A 20262-nucleotide genomic window follows, 5' to 3' on the forward strand; every position below is an offset into this window, starting at 1 on the left:
GAAGGCGCAGTATAGCTCTGATAGTCTGGTGGTGACGGAAGACCACCAGCCGTTTGAACAAGCCATTCAGCATCACCTTGTAGGGCTAAACGCAGGCACTGTCAGAGCGCAGGTCGTCCTGCCTTTGAAAGAGTTTCCGAAGTGTCCCGAAATCGGTGCACTCAGAGCGTCCGTCCGTCGACAGGTTGAAATTGTAAACGCTGGTGTAGCCACTTTTAATTAAAATCTGATGATGAAGATGTTGTTGTTGTTATTCTTGTTGTCGTCGTAGTCGCCGTCATTATTAATGTTAAAGTAAAGCAGTAGTTAGATTTGTTGCTACCGTAAGGTGTAGAAGGCACAATAGCTCTGATAGTCTGGTGGTGAAGGAAGACCACCAGACGTTTGAACAAGCCATTCAGCATCACCTTGTTGGGTTAAGTGCAGGCACTGTCAGAGCGCAGGGCGTCCTGCCTTTAAAAGAGTTTCCGAAGTGTCCTGATGTGCCCTTTAGCAATGCCAAACAGGTCAGTGAAAATGGCATCCTTTCGCCGCACTTCAGACGCCATCTCACAGCCTAGCCGACCTGAAACACCTGAGCCCGTTTTACCAGCAGGCTTTAACGGTAACCATTTGAAGCAAGAGGCAGCGGTGTCAGTTTCCGTAGTGTAGCGGTTATCACGTTCGCCTAACGCGCGAAAGGTCCCCGGTTCGAAACCGGGCGGAAACAGCCTACTGTGGGCTGGCCCTTTTCGTCATGCTTGCCCTCGTGGTTCCCCGGAGGCGGTGGGTGTCTTTTCTTCATTGGAGTGCCCGCAATCGATGCACTCAGAGCGTCCGTCCGTCGACAGGTTGAAATTGTAAACGCTGGTGTAGCCACTTTTAATTAAAATCTGATGATGATGATGATGATGATGTTGTTGTTGTTGTTCTTGTTGTTGTTGTTCTTGTTGTCATCGTGGTCGCCGTCATTATTATTGTTAAAGTAAAGCAGTAGTTAGATTTGTTGCTACCGTAAGGTGTAGAAGACAACAGTTGGTATGGCGTGTGATATCAAAACATTCAGAATACTTTTAACCTATATAATTTATAAGCTTTGTAAAATAAACCCAAATATCTCTTTTGCGGGGATAAACGCTGTTCTGAGTAGTTTGTGACTTGTTTAATACCAAACAAAGCATCGCTATTAAAAAAAAAAAAAAATCACTGTAAAAGCGCTAGTTATTTTAGATCTTTATAGTTATTTTCTAGGCTCAGGTTGTTTTTTAGTGCTTATAAAGGCCTGAAATATTCTTAGTGGTTGTTGACTATAGGTCTTGATGCTTAAAAATGTTTTTTTGAGAGACCAAAAGGTTCTAATAAAAGTTTAGAGTAGAGAGGAGAGAGATCGTCTCCATCTTGGTTTCTATTTGAAATTTGATGCAGTGTCATTTTATTGGTTGGTTTTGATATGTTAATTGGTAACAGGGCGGCACAAAGGCCAGACCAGAACAATGCCTTACAAGCAGATCCGGCATGTGGCCATCAGTATAAGTATGAAGGTCTGGTCTTCAGCTCGACAGACTCATACTGACCTTTCGATTTAAGACTAAAGATCAACAATGTCCGGAAACAACATCAGCGATTCGATTTAAACGAGTTTTTAGGCAAGTCTTCAGATTATTTTCATTGACTCAGAGCGTGTTGTGTGCATGTATTGTAAATAAGGCTATAACATCTGTTTTAAGTTCTGTAAAATTATTTTTCAGCCAGTCAACAGGAGTTCATTTCCAACGCTGAGGAGATCATCTGGAACAACGACGGTAAGAATTTTGTGTTTGCGCTCATGGGTTCTTATGCATGGGTGTGTGTGGTTTTGAAGCGGCTCATTAGAGTTATGAAAACGTTTTAATATATATTAATGCCGGTCTCTTTAATTACACAGAAACTATCGAAAGGCCTGTGATTAATGTCTCCGAGGATCGACCAAGAGAAGTGGTTATCCCTAGACAGGCTGTCTGCCGACCGGGTAAGAACTAAACCCCTGTTTGTTTGTATAACGATTCTGTAAGATGTTTGAGTCCAGTTTTGTTAATTTAAAAAAATTATCCTGTCTAACAGTATTAAGAAATGTGGTTCGAGACAACGAAAGGCCTTCCACATCGAGGGCTTGTTTCGTTTTACCTTCGAGAACCGTAACCTTTCAAGAATCTGAAAGGCCGTCAGCCCCGGTATCTGATAGCTGTGAGTATATATCTGCAGCCTGTAAGAGGTTAAAGCTTTTTATAAAGCGGTGTGGTTAAAGGTTAAACATGTCTCTTACCTTCACAGCGGTGCAAAAAGCTAAACCAGCCGAAAAACATAAGAAACGATTATTCTGTGGAGGTAAGTAAGATCTTTCAAACTTTAATGTTTTTAAAAGGGCTTTGTTTGCCCGTTGAGGGCTAATATTTAAGCGATGGGTGACCGTTTCCTGTAGGGCGGGGGGTTCTGGGAAAGATCTTTAGAAGTCCGGACAGGTCTAGGCTTGTTTCTGGGGAACGTGTTTAGAAATGACCGATTGCCGTACCGTCTGGTTAGGAAGTAAAGCCGTCCGAAAGGGTTTAGTAAGTTGTTTGGCTTATCTCCCGCTATTATACTTCTGTTTTAAAGTGGTTGTAGGAAAAGGCTTGAAGGTGTTCATTGTATTTAATATTTAAACAGATCGTGAAAACGTTTGTGAAACAGGAAGTCCCGGGATCAGGAAGCGTTTACACTTGGAAGGTTCGTTTAAAAATGAAATGTTGTTGTGTGTGTGTGTGTTTTATTAACAATATTACAGTTTTTAAAGAAACATTTAAGAAACAGTTTATTTACAGCGGCTTCTCTGTTTTACATTTATTATCAAGTCCTAATAAATATATTGTCTGTAAATAATAAGGTGTTGTAGTGAATGTCTAAGGCTATTTTCAAAGGTCTAAAAAAGCTAAAGGTTTTGAATGTCCTGGACATGTTGTTTTAAGTTTGATTTCTGTCGCCGTTTAAAGATGTAAATGTAATGTATATTTTTATTCTTCCCAAGACTCTTGGGATAGTCATTCTGTGAATGAGCTATTGATGACAATTACCCCGTCTAAGTGGGATCAAACATCTTTCCCGGTGAGATCACCGAGAGGATCCCCCACGGTGGTCTTGGAGACCCCCCAACATCTACTCAGGCCACAGCCTTCTGGGGGTAATTCAACACCCCAGATTCAGCCCGCCGCATTGTCGGGCGGAACAAATACAGGCATCCAACAACCTCAGGGGTCGCCGTCAGTCAGGGCTGACACACCACCCAACGACGGCCTGGTTTCAACATCGTCCCCCCAGACCCGTTTCTTGGCTACAGAAACGCGGAACAGTACCCCGCGCTTGGCCAGGGTGTCACCGCAAAGGCCTTCTTGGTCTCCGTCCATGAGTATACACTCGCTCCTTGCCTCCTTCGACCGAGATTTACCGGAGCGACCATCCTTTGAAGCTGAGCCAGGCCACCAGCCCCCGGAGCTTCTTCCTGAAGGTCGGCATGAGTTGCTACATACTTTGTTACAAAATCAAAGACTTGTGTTAGTGGGGCAAAACCTGCTGATAGAGAGCCAAAACACCCTTATTAATACCCTTACTAACGAATTGTACCGTATTTAATGTTTTAATAGACACAAAACGCCTTACTATTGTGGGTTGTTGGAAAAATAAAAAATAAATTAAAAAATGTCCTGACTTGGTAAAAGAACTCACAAACTAAAGGATTATGAACAAGCTAGGGCCCCAAAAAGACCTTCCCGAGAGAACATCCCCGGCCCTGTTGTGAACTCCTCTGATGTCCCAATGAACCTGGAACTATTACAAATGATAAATGATTTAAATAACCCCCAATTACCACCGATAGAATGTGAATTAACAGAATTACCGGTGAACCCCGACCTGTTACAGATGGTCAATGATCTAAATAACCACCTCCCACCGGTAGCGCTTATAGAGGTTCACCCCCTAGTTCACCCCGATTTGTTTGAAATGGTGGAGGCTTTGGAGGAGCTACCCCGACCAAATTCTGCCCCTATTATAAATGATTTGAAACAATTAGAACACAGGATGGCGGCAGAAGCAGCCATCACTATAGAGGAGGGTCTTGACATTAACCGGTTGGATATCTTTGAAGGACTTTTACAGGCTTTAAATGAGCCTCCTCAAAAAGGGGGTTTTGTAGATGTCAGCAGTGGGGGTGTTTGGAATTTGGAGGGTTCTGAGACTGATAAGGCTGTGGAGGACATGCTCTGTGAGAATGTAGGGGGTAAAGGCTTTGTTCAAAATGATGATGTGTCCAAGAGTACCAGTGATCCCGTGATTATAGATAGACCGGCCTATAACAATTTTGAAATGATTCAGCGTTTTAATTTTGCAGAACTTTTAAATTGTGACAATTATGCAGAAATATTTGTCAACATATACGAGGCCTTGCAGAAAATGCTTGAACAGGTTGCTGAAAGGGTCAGACCTCGAGATGTTGTACAGTTAGAACTCAGAGGGGATGATTTGTTTAGCAACCTATCTGTAATGCTGAGTGGAGATAATTTAGACGTCTGGCTAAAATCGAAGCGTTATTGCAAAGTAACACAGCCATCATAGCTGATGAAAGTCTGTCTCTGGTAATGAATGTGGTTCGTAACCCTGAGGGTGGGGTGCTTAGAAGACTGTCGAAATGCTTGAAGAACGACATAATTAGGACCAAGCTCAGGCAATTAGTGGTGAGTTCCAGTGGGGACAATAAGCTCTGTTTTGCTTACAGTTTAATAAAATTACTCACCCCCGACATGCCTGAACCCCAAGCTCTGCAAGAGGCTTTAATGCTTCATCAGAGGGCCGGCTTAAACTCTCAACAGATGGTTGCCTTTTCAGACATCACCAAGTTTGAGGAGTTGTTGTCTTTAAAAATTGTTGTGTGGTACCGTTGTGAGGTAAAGGAAGTATTTGTGAAATTTCAGACACATCCTGAAACCCATACACAGACACTGTTTCTCTTCCTAAGTGATAGTCATTACTTTGGAATAAAGAGTTTGACGGCTTTTTTGGGTTGTTCGTATGTTTGTCATTGTTGTTATAAGGCCTTCAATGATAAGCTTAAGCACCGCTGTGACGGTTACTGTAACGTCTGATTCAATCCCCAATGTTGTAAGGGTTTGGCCCCTACCATCCGATGAAAAGATTGCTTAAGGATTTGTCTCTCTGCGTTCTGTTTTTCCGAGCATAAGGTACAGAGGGCCGCTGCTGAGGGGGTTAAAAAACTGAGTTATTGTGATCAAACTAAATATTGCCCGCAGTGTTGCCTCCAGTACCGTTTTCATGAGGTTAAACCACACAAATGTCTGGAGCCGAGATGCAGGATCTGTAATGCTGATTTAACCCCGGGGTCCGAACACCAGTGCTTTATTCAGCCGGTTAAAAAGGAGCCGCCGCACAACCGGTATGTCTTTTTTGCTTTTGAATGCCGGCAAGAAAACGGGGTCCACGTTGCTAATTATATACACTGTATTGACATGTTGGATCGTGAGTGGTCAGCTAGCGGTGAGAGTTGTGTCAGGGAAATCATTACGCGGTATCGCGGTCCAAAATACCTCAATTACACATTTATTGCCCACAATGCTAAGGGTTATGATTCTTACATTTTGATGAAGTATCTGGTGGAAAATGGGGTGACCCCAAAAATAATAGCTCAGGGTAGCAAGATCATGTGTTTCACCGACGAAGCTTTCAACTAACGTTACATAGACTCGTTAAATTTCCTCCCCATGAAATTGAGCGCTTTGCCTAAGGCTCTGGGTTTTGAGGCTCAGAAGAAAGGTTGGTTCTGCCATTTTTTTAATACTAAGGACACTCAAAATTATCGAGGGTCCTACCCGCCCGCCTCTTATTATGGGGTTGATACTATGATGTCTCATGAGAGGGACGAATTCTTTAAATGGTACAATACCGAGAAGAGATGGCCGCTTATTGTAAAAATGATGTGGTGATCCTTAAAGAAGCCTGTGTGCGTTTCTGCGCCGAGGTTATCAACACATCGGGTCTCGACCCTTTGCAAAGTGTGACCATAGCGTCTCTCTGCATGAAAATGTATCGGTCCAATTTCTTGCAGAAAAACACTATAGCGGTCACCACTTCTGACAACTATCGTGCTAGACAAAAGAACTTTTCGACTGTCTCCATACAGTGGCTGGAATACCTGAGTGCCCGGGATAACATCTTCATCAGACATGCTTTAAATCAAGGGAAAGTCAAAATGGGGCCTTACTACTTAGACGGTTTTAGCGACGTGTCCGGGCGGCGTACCGCTTATGAGTTTGCTGGTTGTATTTACCATGGCTGTCCTCAGTGCTTCGACCCAAACACCTTTAACCCCGTAACACAAAAACTCTGCGGTGATATGTACTATGATTTCCAGGAACGAATTGAAACTTTAAAAAACACCTATGGTTTGAACGTGCTGGTGATTTGGGAACACGAGTGGACGACCCTGAAGCAACAGGATGCGGGGGTACAATGGTTTATGGAAACCTTGGACTTTCCTGAACGTCTAGAGCCCCGGGATGCGTTATTTGGGGGTCGTACCAACGCCCTCTGTTTACATTATGAGGTAAAGGAGGGTGAGAGAGTAGATTACTATGATTTCACCAGTCTGTACCCTTATGTCAACAAGACCAAAATGTACCCGGTGGGGCGTCCAACCATTGTTTATCGTGACTTTCTCAAAATCGGACATTTCTTTGGTTTGATCAAAGTCACCATGTACCCTCCTCGCGAGCTGTTCTTACCCATGTTGCCTTACAGGTGTTCGGGAAAATTGATGTTCCCTCTGTGTAGAACGTGTGTGGAAACTGAAAATCAAACTACCTCTTGTCTGCACAGTGATGAAGAGAGAGCGCTGACGGGTGTCTGGTGTAGCATTGAGCTTGACAAGGCGGTGGAGAAAGGTTACAGAGTCGGTAAGGTGTATGAGGTTTGGCATTTTTCTGAAAAACCTGATACTCTTTTTGCTGATTACATTATGACCCATCTGAAAGGGAAACAGGAGGCATCGGGCTATCCCTCATGGTGTGTTGACTCCGCGGCCAAAGAGCGATACGTTCATCAATATTTTGAAAAGGAAGGGATCCGTCTAGAGCCGGGGAACATAACTGTAAACCCCGCCAAGAGACAAATGTCCAAACTGATTTTAAACAGTCTGTGGGGTAAGTTTGGGGAAAGAAATTACCGTCTAAACACAACCTTGATTAAAACCCCTAAACAGTTTATAGAATTTATGTTTTCCAAACAACATGCAGTATCACACTTTCAATTCTTAAATGACCACGTGGCACAGGTCCAGTGGAGGGCCCCTAAAGATTTCCCCACCAAACAGGGGAACGTTAATGTTTTCATAGCGGTTTTTACCACGGCTTTCGCCCGGCTTGAACTGTACAACTTAATGGATCAGTTGCAGGAACGCACGCTCTATCAAGATACTGACTCTGTAATCTTTGTCACCAGGCCAGGGGATTGGGTCCCTCCCCTCGGGGACTACCTTGGGGAGTTAACGAGTGAACTAGATCCTCAGGACCACATAGTGGAGTTTGTTTCAGGGGGTCCTAAGACTTACGCATACAGAACGGCTGCGGGTAAGACCTGTATGAAAGTTAAGGGTTTCACTCTGAACCACTGTAACATCAAGCTCATTAACATCAAGTCTCTGACGACCCTGGTAGAAAGTTTTTTAACCGAGAAAGACGCGCCTCCTCGTGAGATTATTACAGCCGGAAATCAGATCTATCGCAATAAAAAGGGGTACACGTTGTAAAATAGATCACTAAACAAACGGTTCAGGGTGGTGTACAATAAAAGAGTGTTGAAGACTGATTATACCACTCTGCCTTATGGATATAAGCGGTGGTTTTGATAACAGACTTCAACACCCTTTCTCCTGTATTATAGCCGGTCCCTCCAATTCGGGGAAGAGCTATCTTATAAAGAACATCATAGAAGATGTGGACGCAACCGTGTCCCAAGCTCTTGACAACATAGTGTGGTACTCTTGCTGGCAACCTCTCTACGATGATTTGGCTTCGAAAAAAAATAATCTGAAATTTGTGCAAGGTCTCCCCGCCTCGTTGTGTGACGATGACTTGTTCCCGCCCGGTCAAACTAATCTAGTGATCCTTGATGACCTGATGGAGCAGGCCGGTGACAACAGTGAAGTGGAAAAAGCTTACACAAAGTACACTCATCATAGGAATTTAAGTATTATTTATTTAGTTCAAAATCTATTTTTTCAAGGTAAAAAAAGCCGCACTATTAATTTAAATGCCAATTATATAATTCTTTTTAAAAACCCCAGAGATAAACTACAGGTCACCGTCGTGGCTCGTCAAATGTAACCTAACCAGACCAAGTTCTTTTTGGAGGCATTTGAGGATGCCACCAAAAAACCCTACGGGTACTTGATTGCGGACTTAAAAGCACAAACCCCAGAAGACTTTCGCCTCAGAACAGGTTTGTGCCCGCCCGATTGGCCGGCAGTGTATGTGCTAAAGAAAAGGAAATAAATAAGAATGTCTGTTCGGATTAAAAGAAATCTGCCGCTTTTGCAAATGTTATCTGAGGGGAGCCCGCGCCATAGGAAAGCTGTGCTGGCAGGGGCCCCCTCGGATTTGATCGAGACCCTGTGTGAAATAGCTTTTAACATCTTACGCGGTAATATACCCCTAACCCCTTCTCAACATTCTAAACTCAAAAAACAAAAAGCGGTTATCAAGATCATCGCTAATAAGAAGTATTCTATTAAAAGAAAAAGAAAGAAGATTAATCAAACCGGGGGTTTTATAGGACCGCTGTTGAGCATAGCCGTGCCTTTCCTAACCAGTCTTCTAGCTTCCAGAGTGGGTTAATAATGGAATATGCTCAGAAAATGTTTTTGATCCCTCAGGAGCAGCTTGAGAAACTGAGAAAAAATGTTGTCGGGCCAGAGCCCATTAGACAAACGGCCGAAAACAACCTGAACTCTGAAATGAAAGCTATACAGGCCAGGGCTGATTTAAATCAGTATTCCAAAGCCCAGTTGTATACCAACACTTTACAGCGCTACCTCCGTCTGGTTAGACAGGGTGAAAAAGATCAAAACATTTTAACTTTAACCATGGCCTCTCAAGAAAATGGTTCTGGGGCTGATGCGGGAGGTACGGTTGATAAAGATGTTGCGGTGACCGAACCTGTTGAGAGTTCAGAGGGAGATGTTGTAACGGATGTTTTGAGAAACATGCCGGCCAGAAGCAAAAGACATGCAGAATATATCCTGCACAAAATGGTTCAGAAACCGCGGGTAACGGCTTGGAATGAACAGGGTGAATTTGTTTTTAAAGGACAACTGATCAAAGGTTCACACGTTTGATTTGTTGAAGAGTGTCACTAGCACTAATAAGGTACCCGATAGTCGCCGACCTGTAGGCTGGAATGCTTTCCTACAGGCGATGGCCTGTCTGAACATGCCCCAATCCACAGTTCCTAACCAGGAAACGCTACAAAAAATCCGTCTGTGTAAAGAGGTGGAGCCTGATCTGACTCCGATATCTCATTACTCTGACCGTGCTGAGCGACCATCCTCAGGATCTATCCATCGTTGGGAAGCTTATTAATCTCATGTTTTTATTTGTCTCCCCTGTAAATAATGACCCGACAAACAATTTTTTTTTTTTTTTTTTTTTTTTCAAATGTTGTACATTTATTTATAACATAACCCCTGCTTTGTATAAGAATTGTATTGAAAAAAAACAATAACTAATGATTCAAAGGCTGTTTTCATTATTTTTTCACCTTAACACGCATGACATCTTTTAAAATCCTCACAAGAACACCCCATCTGTATACATGGCTGGCTAGGGTCGTAAGTCATTGTGTTATAAGGGGGGGTCCACAGTGTCCTGACAAACTCTGCCACTTTTTTATCATTTTGGCCTAAATCCTCACTGTACAAGGCCATAATATCGGGGTATGACCTTCCTTTAGATCTATGATATAAGAAAAACACACAGTGTTGACCACAAGTGAAGGTCTGAAGACTTTGTACTTGACGACCGCTGTAAATGGTTTCTTGACAGTTGTTGAGCAGAAAGTTATTGATCTTCCGAGGGAAATGTCTGAAATCCGGGGGGTTTGCATAGGAATCAAAAAATTCACCACGGTGGTCCTCCCTTAGATAAATAGCCAGCCAATGTTCTCCGGGCATGTTTTTAGGGTGTGTGTTGATTATGTACATTGCAGGTAAATTCTTGATCTTAAATTTAGGCAGCTGATCGCAGGCGTTGACCCTTTAAACAGTTTCCGTGAGCCGGCCAGGGCATTCATGATGTGGTTGAGCTCTCTGGTGTTCATTTTAATAATAATCATACAGAACGTTTCTTCTCTGATTCACCTCAATAATGTTGTCAAACACAGCATACACGACCATATTTACAGTGCGTGGTAGAGGCTGCTTGAAACGCATCTCCAAACGCATATTGCCCGTCTTCATCAGTGAAAAATGTTGTCCACACTCTTCGTCAGGGGTCAGGTTGAAACCGTACAGGGTGTAACCGCTGCAGTATTCCCGGCGATCGATCAGCAGAGTTTGATCCTTGAGATGGCGACCCGTAGCCAGTACTAGACTGTAATATTCACGAACCGCATTGCCGTTTTCAAAGTCAGGTTGAAAAGGTCTGGATGGAACCTGCACACCATCGACGTACAACGCTATAAATTCCGCATTATAATCTTTAAAGTTAAAGGGGTTCTTGTTGTAAACCCCGGTAAATGCATCATTAACCACGAGGCCTATAATAACCTGTTTTGGGAGCTGTCCTAGAAACAGATTTTCCTGGTTCATCACCCGTGTCCCTGCGGGGATACTGTGGACTTTCATATAGACTCTTTCGATCGGGTACTCGGCGTTTGCCGTCATTAACGCCTGCGCGTGTCCTAGTTTAACCGCCGGGGAGACGGACACTTTTTTCACAAACAGCGAGGCCGATAATATGGTCAGTTTATATTTTTCAGTATCAGGGGTCATCAGACAAAAAGCACTTTTACTACGGATCATTTTAATTTTAATGTCTACCCCGTTGAGCATGAGTTTTTCTTGGAAAAATATGTCTGCATGGATATGCCCCATTAGCTCAAAGGTCCTCCCTTCTGTTGAAGAGGCCGTTCTTTTTTGCAAACCCTTATTGAGTCCCTCTGGATCCTTGTCGTCCATAGCTTCCGGGATGTCTTTGAAGAAAAGGCCGGGGCTGTACTGTTTGCTTAGGGTCTCCTTACTATAATTAAGTTTACACTCCATCATGGCTCTATAGGGGTAAGTATTGCTGCTTTGACTAATGAGCCGATCTCCCAGGGTCACATCCACCTGTGAAAACATGGTGGCCACCGGGTAATTGATGACCCCAGCGTTGGTCGTCTTCTCGATTGCATCGCCATCCTAATCAGTCACTTTTCAGTTCATTAAAATAAATGTGTTATTCAAATCAATATAATCCTCGCCATTGCCAGCTATAAAAAACTCCAGAGGGGCCGTGTCTGAAATTGCAGAAAGAGGGGGAATCTCTACATATATGATCTTATCTATACTCGTTTGAGTGTATGGAACTGTAAACAGATCCAGTTCTGATTTGACGCATTCTTCCGATAGACTGTGGACAAAAGACATGTTTAAAAGATGTATCCTGAGGCTCTATTTTTCTTTCTTTGAGACTTTCTTTTTGCAGGTTTTTTCTTGTGCTGCTTCCTTCTCCGAGTGTTTCCACAATATGTTGGAGAATGAGAGATTCTTCGTTTTTTGTTAGCCACAGATCATCGTCGCCCTGGTGGACACATGCTGTTTCTTCTTTTACCCCCCCTCCTCGCCATTACCATGAGACCCGAACCCTCCTGATGCTCATGGCTAGCTGCTCGGTACATAACATTGGTGAACACGTCACTAACAATATTTTTAGCCGCTGATTTCAAGTGGGGTCTGGCTATAGCAAAGCCTCTCTTAAGCAGGGGTACGGCCATTCTAAAGAGACCACGAAAGAGTCCTCCTAGACCGGCGCCATACATTGTGGGGGCTCCTACAAAACCGGGCAAGCCGTTCCATCTTGCATCTTGTAATAATCCACATAGGCGCTAGGATCTACATAACCCCTCGAGGTAGCCATTTTAATAATGTACACACTGTTTCAGGGGTCGAAAATGTAGTTTGACATTAACTTTACCGAAGCGGAAGGGTACGTTGATATTCTGATCCGATTTTACTTCGATCGTGATGTTGTCAAAGTGGGTCTTTGAGACTGGTACGTAGTGTGGCTTGTCATAAGTAATTGTGACCATGTCATTGCTTTTACCTTTAATAAGTACATTTCTCAAAAGGGGGACATAACTATCCCCAACCCTCTGGTGGGTTATGATATCCGTATACACATAAAGAGTGTTAAAGCCGCCACACCACTTCTGAGAACCTGCTCTCTGTGTCAGAATAGAACCCTAATATACGCCCCAGTTGGCCGCTGGTTTGAATGCTAATACCTGGTAACACCTTGTACACTCTGTTTTTAATAGGGTTGTAATATAGCTTGATGTTGGGGGTGCCTTCTGAGAACTGTTTATGCATCTCATCTAATATTTTATCCACATTGTCATAATAACCTCCTTGTATCGTGAATGTCCATTGACTCTTTTTAACATCATCAAAAATGGCGAAGGTGGCATCCTTATCTTGTAAAACAGCCCAAGTGTAAGGATACTGTATTTCCGCCAACCCCACTTCCCACAACCCCCTTAGATCTATAGATTTTCCAAATTGTACCGTGTAACTGGATATTTCATTTTTAGGGTATATATCGAGAGAGGCGTTACTGGGTAGAGTCACGTAGAAGCCTCCTGATTCCATCTTGAGTATCGAAAGTAATGCCCCCAACACACCCGCGGGCTTGTTGTTATAAGGATTGAATATCGCAAACCTGTTGTTCCGGGACCCAACTATTGAACTTTTCAGGCCATCCAAGCCATTTCACCAACACATATTTTTTCCGGTTCTGGGTTTTTTCAGCTAATATCTTTTCAACTCTGTATACACTGTCTTTACCCACAATAATTTTTTGTAACTCGGCTTCGTAAAACGTTCCTTCTATATCCTCCCCGTCATAGTCTTTTAACCGGTACACGGGGGGGTCTCTAGCCAACTGTTCGGTAACTGTAAAATATTCGTCAGAAAATGTTTGTTCATAACCTTTGGCAAAAGTACTCCTTAGCTTTGAAACGCGAACCACATCACCGATGTTGAACTTATAAGTAGTTTTTCCCTTCTTAATAAATGGTCCGTATAATTTTGTATAGACCTGAAAAGAATTACTTTGATCAACATCTATAGACTTCATTTTAATACTGGTGTGATACCCTTGGTTGTAAGCATCAATAAAATCCTGAACTTTATCAAAATACTTGAACGTGTTGACCGCTGTAAAATATCTCCACATTTTGGTCTTTATGGTGCGGTTAAACCTCTCCACTACCGATGCTTTAAGCTCATTTCCGGTGGTGAAATGATGTATTTTGTGTCTCTTCAGTAGATTCTGAAATTCTCTGTTGAGAAACTCTTTTCCTTAATCAGTCTGCAGTTTTTTAGGACATCGACCCTGGGACAATATATCCTCAAAGGCCCTTGTCACCGCCCAACCTGTTTTATTATGTAGAATTCGAGCCCAGGCATATTTTGATTACACATCGATACACATCAACATCAATTTGTGACCATTGTTATGTTTTGATAAATTTGACATATCGACTAGATCCATTTGCCATTGTGAGTCTATGTCAGTTGCATATACGCGGTTTCTTTTAAACTTAATCCTGAGAGGTTTATGAAAGGTATAGGCGTCTTGTTCCCGTAACCATTCTGAAACAACCACAACATTAACCTTCACTCCGGCCTCAGCGAGTCCTCTTTGAAAACCCTTCTTACCCGCCAAACCCCCAATCTTGGCTGGGTTGTAGTATAGTTCCTGCATTTGGGGAGCTTGCCGAGTCATTCTGTCAAATAACCACACAGACCCACACTATGCGCAAAGTTTTTATACAAGGTTTTTTATTCAACTTCAGGAGAGCAGATACCCCTTTTTAGACATTTGAGAAAAGTATAACATACACAACAATTTTTTCTACGGTCCAGACAAAAAGAAATCAGATGATTGGTTACTTGATCTATATCAACAAATATACCTGTTTCTTTATCTTGTAGGCACACACCTCAGTTACATATGTAAATAAAACAACAATATGACCTATTTTAAAAGTAAACAGAGGTGTATTAAACATGCTCAGTAAAAGGTCATACAGATGTTGATGAAATGGCCTAATATCATTCTTGGCCCCCTTGAGCGCTTCATCCCAGTGTTCGTACCCCCCGGTCTTTGTTACAGCAGCCATTAACTTTTCCAGGTTTGAAAGTTGATCCTCATCGATGGTTAAATCTGTAGAGAAAAGGCTCGCGTTGGCTACTTTTCTGTCAAGCACATGGTGTAATAGCGCTCTCAGGTTAGCTGCAGAGTGTTGATGACAGAACCAGTTGCAGAAGCAGTCCAGAACATTCCCCATGTTCAAAGTCCCTTAGTTCAGGTCAGAGTCTGAATCAGTGGCGTAGATGTCGAATTCTTCGTCGCTGCCCCCAGCTTTAACTTCTTTACGGAAGAAATAAGCTTTTAGCTTGCCAGCGGTTTTTCTACTCGGCTCATCCAGGTCATTGAGCAGCTGCCCAAGTTTCTCTATTATAAACGGCTCCTTTTTCAGCTCCAGCAAAATCTCATCTATGATTTTCTGGACTTGTCCCGCAGTGACATGTATGTGGGAGTAAGACAGCGCCTTGATTAGTGCCGGTTTCAGCCACGGTTTGTTGAGTCTTCTGTAAAACACGTTGAAATAGAACAGGAAATAGTAACGGTCTGGTTCAAACAAACAACTGTGTCTCAACTGACTGGGGTGATTCACTTCACACCCCCGACAGACTTCTTTCAGAGCTCGGTCGATGAGAGCACTCAGAATATACACCAGGGTGCTTTTAACCACTCTGCTTACTTGGTCACATACCCCGGGCATAAATCCTGCGTCTTCATCATGCCTCCGGGACAGTCCGATGCTCATTGGGTCGCCTGGTGGTTTGTGGGGTGTTTCTACATCCATTGGACTGACCCCCTCCTGAGACGCACAGACGGTAGACAGTTCGGCAAAATCAAGGCCCTCCATGAGCTCCAGAGGCTGGGGATCCCCGAGACTCATTTGGACATCCATCGCACCGCATGTTGTTTCATCCTGAGGGACCGGGGTCTGAGGTCTTGGAGAGTAACCGCAGTCAGAGGGTTCCGGAGTGTATACAAAATCTGGGGAATAGAACCAGGGGTGATCCCGGGTTTGAAGAGGCCTGTAGAGCCTGTCGACGTCCGCAGCTTTCGGGTAAGACATTCTCTTTAATTTTAAACCATGAATGAATTGTTGTGCCTTTTATCCTATCTCTTCACTACGTCACGACACACCGCCCTCTTAGAAGAGAGTAGCCCCTGAGCCGTCAGACCCCCCTTCAAAACCCCACACGTCGTCTGTTTTATCATCGTCGTCGTCATTCAAGGGGGATATATAATCCATAATCCAGCATATTCTCCTTCTAACCAAATCCAGTTGCGAACATTTGGTCAAGATGTCAAAACCATCATTTATACAGTTTATGACCTCTTTCAAGAACGGCCAGTCCACGGCGTCAAACATAATTTCAGTAACCTGTTTTTCTGGATCCTCCACACCCCTTTCAATAGGGTTTGTAATCAGGGTACTGCTAAACAAAATCTTACGATCTGTAGTTAGAGATAGACTCTTCACCACTCTACCGTAGTTCTGCAAGCTTTCCCATTCACACCTTTCAAAACCCTGAGTCGGAGACTCCATTTCGCATTCTCTTGGACCCTCTTGCAAGCCTTCTAGAGTCTTATCCACAAGCCCCAGATATTTCCAGGCCATCACCTTCAACCAGTCCTCATAAGAGTATTCAATTACCGTCTCAAAAGGTTCCAACGTACCCTCCTTCTCTCCCAAAGCAAAAAGCTCCACTCCAACATAGCCGGGATCCCTTTTAAAGCGGTAACCCTGTCGAGCCCCGCAGAACAACACCCAGGAGCGTTCAATCTTCAAATTGGTGAGTACAGGAACCCTTGCCCGGGATTGTTTCTTGCGGGGTTTCATGTTGATGTCGCTGGACATGTTGAAGAAGCGGGATGTTTCAGAAGCTGAGAATTAAAGAGGTATTGCCTAAAAGAAGCGCGGGTTCTTAAATAGAGAGGAGAGTTTCGGGGCGTTGCCTTCAGAGGGGTGGGGGTATTTATGGGTGGCCTTGTTGTTCAGGGTTTTATGGGTGTACACTTTCTGACGGATATGACGTAGGAATAATTAAGGAAATAACTCTACCTAAAATCACGCCCCCCAATTATGACTTAGGAATATTAATAAGCTTAGGGCATACGTCATAACAAAATAGGCCGCGCCCAAAAAACCCTACTATCTACTCTTATGTAGTTGAAGGCGCAGTATAGCTCTGATAGTCTGGTGGTGACGGAAGACCACCAGCCGTTTGAACAAGCCATTCAGCATCACCTTGTTGGGTTAAGTGCAGGCACTGTCAGAGCGCAGGGCGTCCTGCCTTTGAAAGAGTTTCCGAAGTGTCCTGATGTGCCCTTTTGCAATGCCAAACAGGTCAGTGAAAATGGCATCCTTTCGCGGCACTTCAGACGCCATCTCATAGCCAAGCCGACCTGAAACGCCTGAGCACGTTTTACCAGCAGGCTTCAACGGTAACCGTTCGAAGCAAGAGGCAGCGGTGTCAGTTTCCGTAGTGTAACGGTTATCACGTTTGCCTAACGCGCGAAAGGTCCCTGGTTCGAAACCGGGCGGAAACAGCCTGCTGTGGGCCGGTCCTTTTCATCCTGCTTGCCCTCGTGGTTCCCCGGAGGCGGTGGGTGGTTTTTCTTCGTTGGAGTGCCCGAAATCGGTGCACTCACAGCGTCCGTCCGTCGACAGGTTGAAATTGTAAGTGCTGGTGTAGGCACTTTTAATTAAAATCTGATGATGATGATGATGATGTTGTTGTTCTTGTTCTTTTGTTGCTGTTGTTTTTGTTGTTGTTCTTGTTGTTCTTGTTGTCGTCGTGGTCGCCGTCATTATTATTGTTAAAGTAAAGCAGTAGTTAGATTTGTTGCTACCGTAAGGTGTAGAAGGCACAATAGCTCTGTGAATGTCTGATGGTGGCAAAAGACGAGCAGCAGCTGTTTGAACAAGCCATTGAGCATCACCTTGTTGGGGTAAGTGTAAGTCTTGTCATAGCTCAGGGCGTTCTTCCTTTGAAAGAGTTTCCAAAGTGTCCTGATGTGCCCTTGAGCAATGCAAAATAGGTCAGTGAAAATAGAAACCTTTATCTCACAGGCTGGCCCACAGGAAATGCCTGTGCGCGTTTTACCAGCCTACTTCAATGGGAGCCATTCGAAACGCCAGGATGGGTTGGTTTCCGTAGTGTAGTGGCTATCACATTCGCCTCACACGCGAATGGTCCCCGGTTCGAAACCGGGCGGAAACAACCCGCGGTGCACGCGTGCCAGTACCGTGTTACCCGTCCTCATCTCCCTGCCCCAAGGCCGGCCGTCGTTTTCTCTTCCTCGGAGTGGCAAGAAATCCTGACCTTGAGAAGAAATGATCGCAAAAGGGTAGCTTTGCGAGGCGCTGGAACTGACACTTTTAAAATCGATACATGTTGTTGCTGTTACTATACGACCGTAGCAGGATCGGCGACATTGCTGTTACTCTTATGTAGTTGAAGGCGCAGTATAGCTCTGATAGTCTGGTGGTGACGGAAGACCACCAGCCGTTTGAACAAGCCATTCAGCATCACCTTGTTGGGCTAAGTGCAGGCACTGTCAGAGCGCAGGGCGTCCTGCCTTTGAATGAGTTTCCGAAGTGTCCTGATGTGCCCTTTAGCAATGCCAAACAGGTCTGTGAAAATGGCATCCTTTCACGGCACTTCAGACGCCATCTCACAGTCTAGCCGACCTGAAATGCCTGAGCCCGTTCTACCAGCAGGCTTCAACGGTAACCGTTTGAAGCAAGACGCGGCGGTGTCAGTTTCCGTATTGTAGCGGTTATCACGTTCGCTTAACACGCGAAAGGTCCCCGGTTCGAAACCGGGCGGAAACAGCCTGCTGTGGGCCGGCCCTTTTCGTCCTGTTTGCCCTCGTGGTTCCCCGGAGGCGGTGGGTAGCTTTTCTTCATTGGAGTGCCCGAAATCGGTGCACTCACAGCGTCCGTCCGTCGACAGGTTGAAATTGTAAACGCTGGTGTAGCCACTTTTAATTAAAATCTGATGATAATGATGATGATGATGTTGTTGTTCTTGTTGTTGTTCTTGTTGTCGTCGTAGTCGCCGTCATTACTAATGTTAAAGTAAAGCAGTAGTTAGATTTGTTGCTACCGTAAGGTGCAGAAGGCACAATAGCTCTGTGATTGTCTGATGGTGGCACAAGACGAGCAGCAGCTGTTTGAACATGCCATTGAGCATCACCTTGTTGGGGTAAGTGTAAGTCTTGTCATTGCTCAGGGCGTTCTTCCATTGAAAGAGTTTCCAAAGTGTCCTGATGTGCCCTTGAGCAATGCAAAATAGGTCAGTGAAAATAGAAACCTTTATCTCACAGGCTGGCCCACGGGAAACGCCTGTGTACGTTTTACCAGCCGGCTTCGATAGGAGTTATTCGAAACACCAGGACGGGTTGGTTTGCGTAGTGTAGTGGCTATCACGTTCGCTTCACACGCGTAAGGTCCCCGGTTCGAAACCGGGTGGAAACAACCCGCGGTGCACGCGTGCCAGTGCCGTGTTACCCGTCCCCCATCTCTCTGCCCCAAGGGTGGCTGTCGTTTTCTCTTCCTCTGAGTGTCAAGAAATCCTGACCTTGAGAACAAACGATCGCAGAAGGGTAGCTTTGCGAGGCGCTGGAACTGACACTTTTAAAATCGATACATGTTGTTGCTGTTACAATTCGACCGTAGCAGGATCGGCGACATTGCAGTTACTCTTATGTAGTTGAAGGCGCAGTATAGCTCTGATAGTCTGGTGGTGACGGAAGACCACCAGCCGTTTGAACAAGCCATTCAGCATCACCTTGTTGGGTTAAGTGCAGGCACTGTCTGAGCGCAGGGCGTCCTGCCTTTGAAAGAGTTTCCGAAGTGTCCCGAAATCGGTGCACTCAGAGCGTCCGTCCGTCGACAGGTTGAAATTGTTAACACTGGTGTAGCCACTTTTAATTAAAATCTGATGATGATGTTGTTGTTCTTGTTCTTGTTGTTGTTGTTGTTCTTGTTTTTCTTGTTGTTCTTGTTGTCGTCGTGGTCGCCGTCATTATTATTGTTAAAGTAAAGCAGTAGTTAGATTTGTAGCTACCGTAAGGTGTAGAAGGCACAATAGCTCTGTGATTGTCTGATGGTGGCACAAGACGAGCAGCAGCTGTTTGAACAAGCCATTGAGCATCACCTTGTTGGGGTAAGTGTTAGTCTTGTCATAGCTCAGGGCGTTCTTCCTTTGAAAGAGTTTCCAAAGTGTCCTGATGTGCCCTTGAGCAATGCAAAATAGGTCAGTGAAAATAGAAACCTTTATCTCACAGGCTGGCCCACGGGAAACGCCTGTGTGTGTTTTACCAGCCGGCTTCGATGGGAGCCATTCGAAACACCAGGACGGGGCGGTTTCCGTAGTGTAGTGGCTATCACGTTCGCCTCACACGCGAAAGGTCCCCGGTTCGAAACCGGGTGGAAACAACCCGCGGTGCACATGTGCCAGTGCCGTGTTACCCGTCCCCATCTCTCTGCCCCAAGGCTGGCTGTAGTTTTCTCTTCCTCGGAGTGGCAAGAAATCCTGACCTTGAGAACAAACGATCGCAGAAGGGTAGCTTTGCGAGGCGCTGGAACTGACACTTTTAAAATCGATACATGTTGTTGCTGTTACAATACGACCGTAACAGGATCGGCGACATTGCTGTTACTCTTATGAGTAGATGGTAGAGTTTTATGGGCGCGGCCTATTTTGTTATGACGTATGCCCTAAGCTTATTAATATTCCTACGTCATAATTGGGGGGCGTGATTTTAGGTAGAGTTATTTCCTTAATTATTCCTACGTCATATCCGTCAGAAAGTGTACACCCATAAAACCCTGAACAACAAGGCCGCCCATAACCTG

General features: G+C 44.5%; 5 non-coding genes across 5 annotated transcripts; all 5 read left to right on the forward strand.

The window, feature by feature from the left end:
• The first annotated feature begins 636 nt into the window (after positions 1-636).
• On the forward strand, positions 637-709 carry trnav-aac (transfer RNA valine (anticodon AAC)). The gene has a single exon. It is a non-coding gene; the product is annotated as a tRNA-Val (tRNA).
• Positions 710-16873: 16164 nt separating this feature from the next.
• trnav-aac (transfer RNA valine (anticodon AAC)) lies at positions 16874-16946 on the forward strand. The gene has a single exon. It is a non-coding gene; the product is annotated as a tRNA-Val (tRNA).
• A 601-nt stretch (positions 16947-17547) lies between these two features.
• trnav-cac (transfer RNA valine (anticodon CAC)) lies at positions 17548-17620 on the forward strand. Its single transcript has one exon. It is a non-coding gene; the product is annotated as a tRNA-Val (tRNA).
• A 541-nt stretch (positions 17621-18161) lies between these two features.
• trnav-aac (transfer RNA valine (anticodon AAC)) lies at positions 18162-18234 on the forward strand. The gene has a single exon. It is a non-coding gene; the product is annotated as a tRNA-Val (tRNA).
• Positions 18235-19769: 1535 nt separating this feature from the next.
• trnav-cac (transfer RNA valine (anticodon CAC)) lies at positions 19770-19842 on the forward strand. The gene has a single exon. It is a non-coding gene; the product is annotated as a tRNA-Val (tRNA).
• Positions 19843-20262: the final 420 nt, after the last annotated feature.

The sequence above is a fragment of the Amia ocellicauda genome, unplaced genomic scaffold (genome assembly GCF_036373705.1).
Source record: "Amia ocellicauda isolate fAmiCal2 unplaced genomic scaffold, fAmiCal2.hap1 HAP1_SCAFFOLD_101, whole genome shotgun sequence".
NCBI classification, from domain to species: domain Eukaryota; kingdom Metazoa; phylum Chordata; class Actinopteri; order Amiiformes; family Amiidae; genus Amia; species Amia ocellicauda.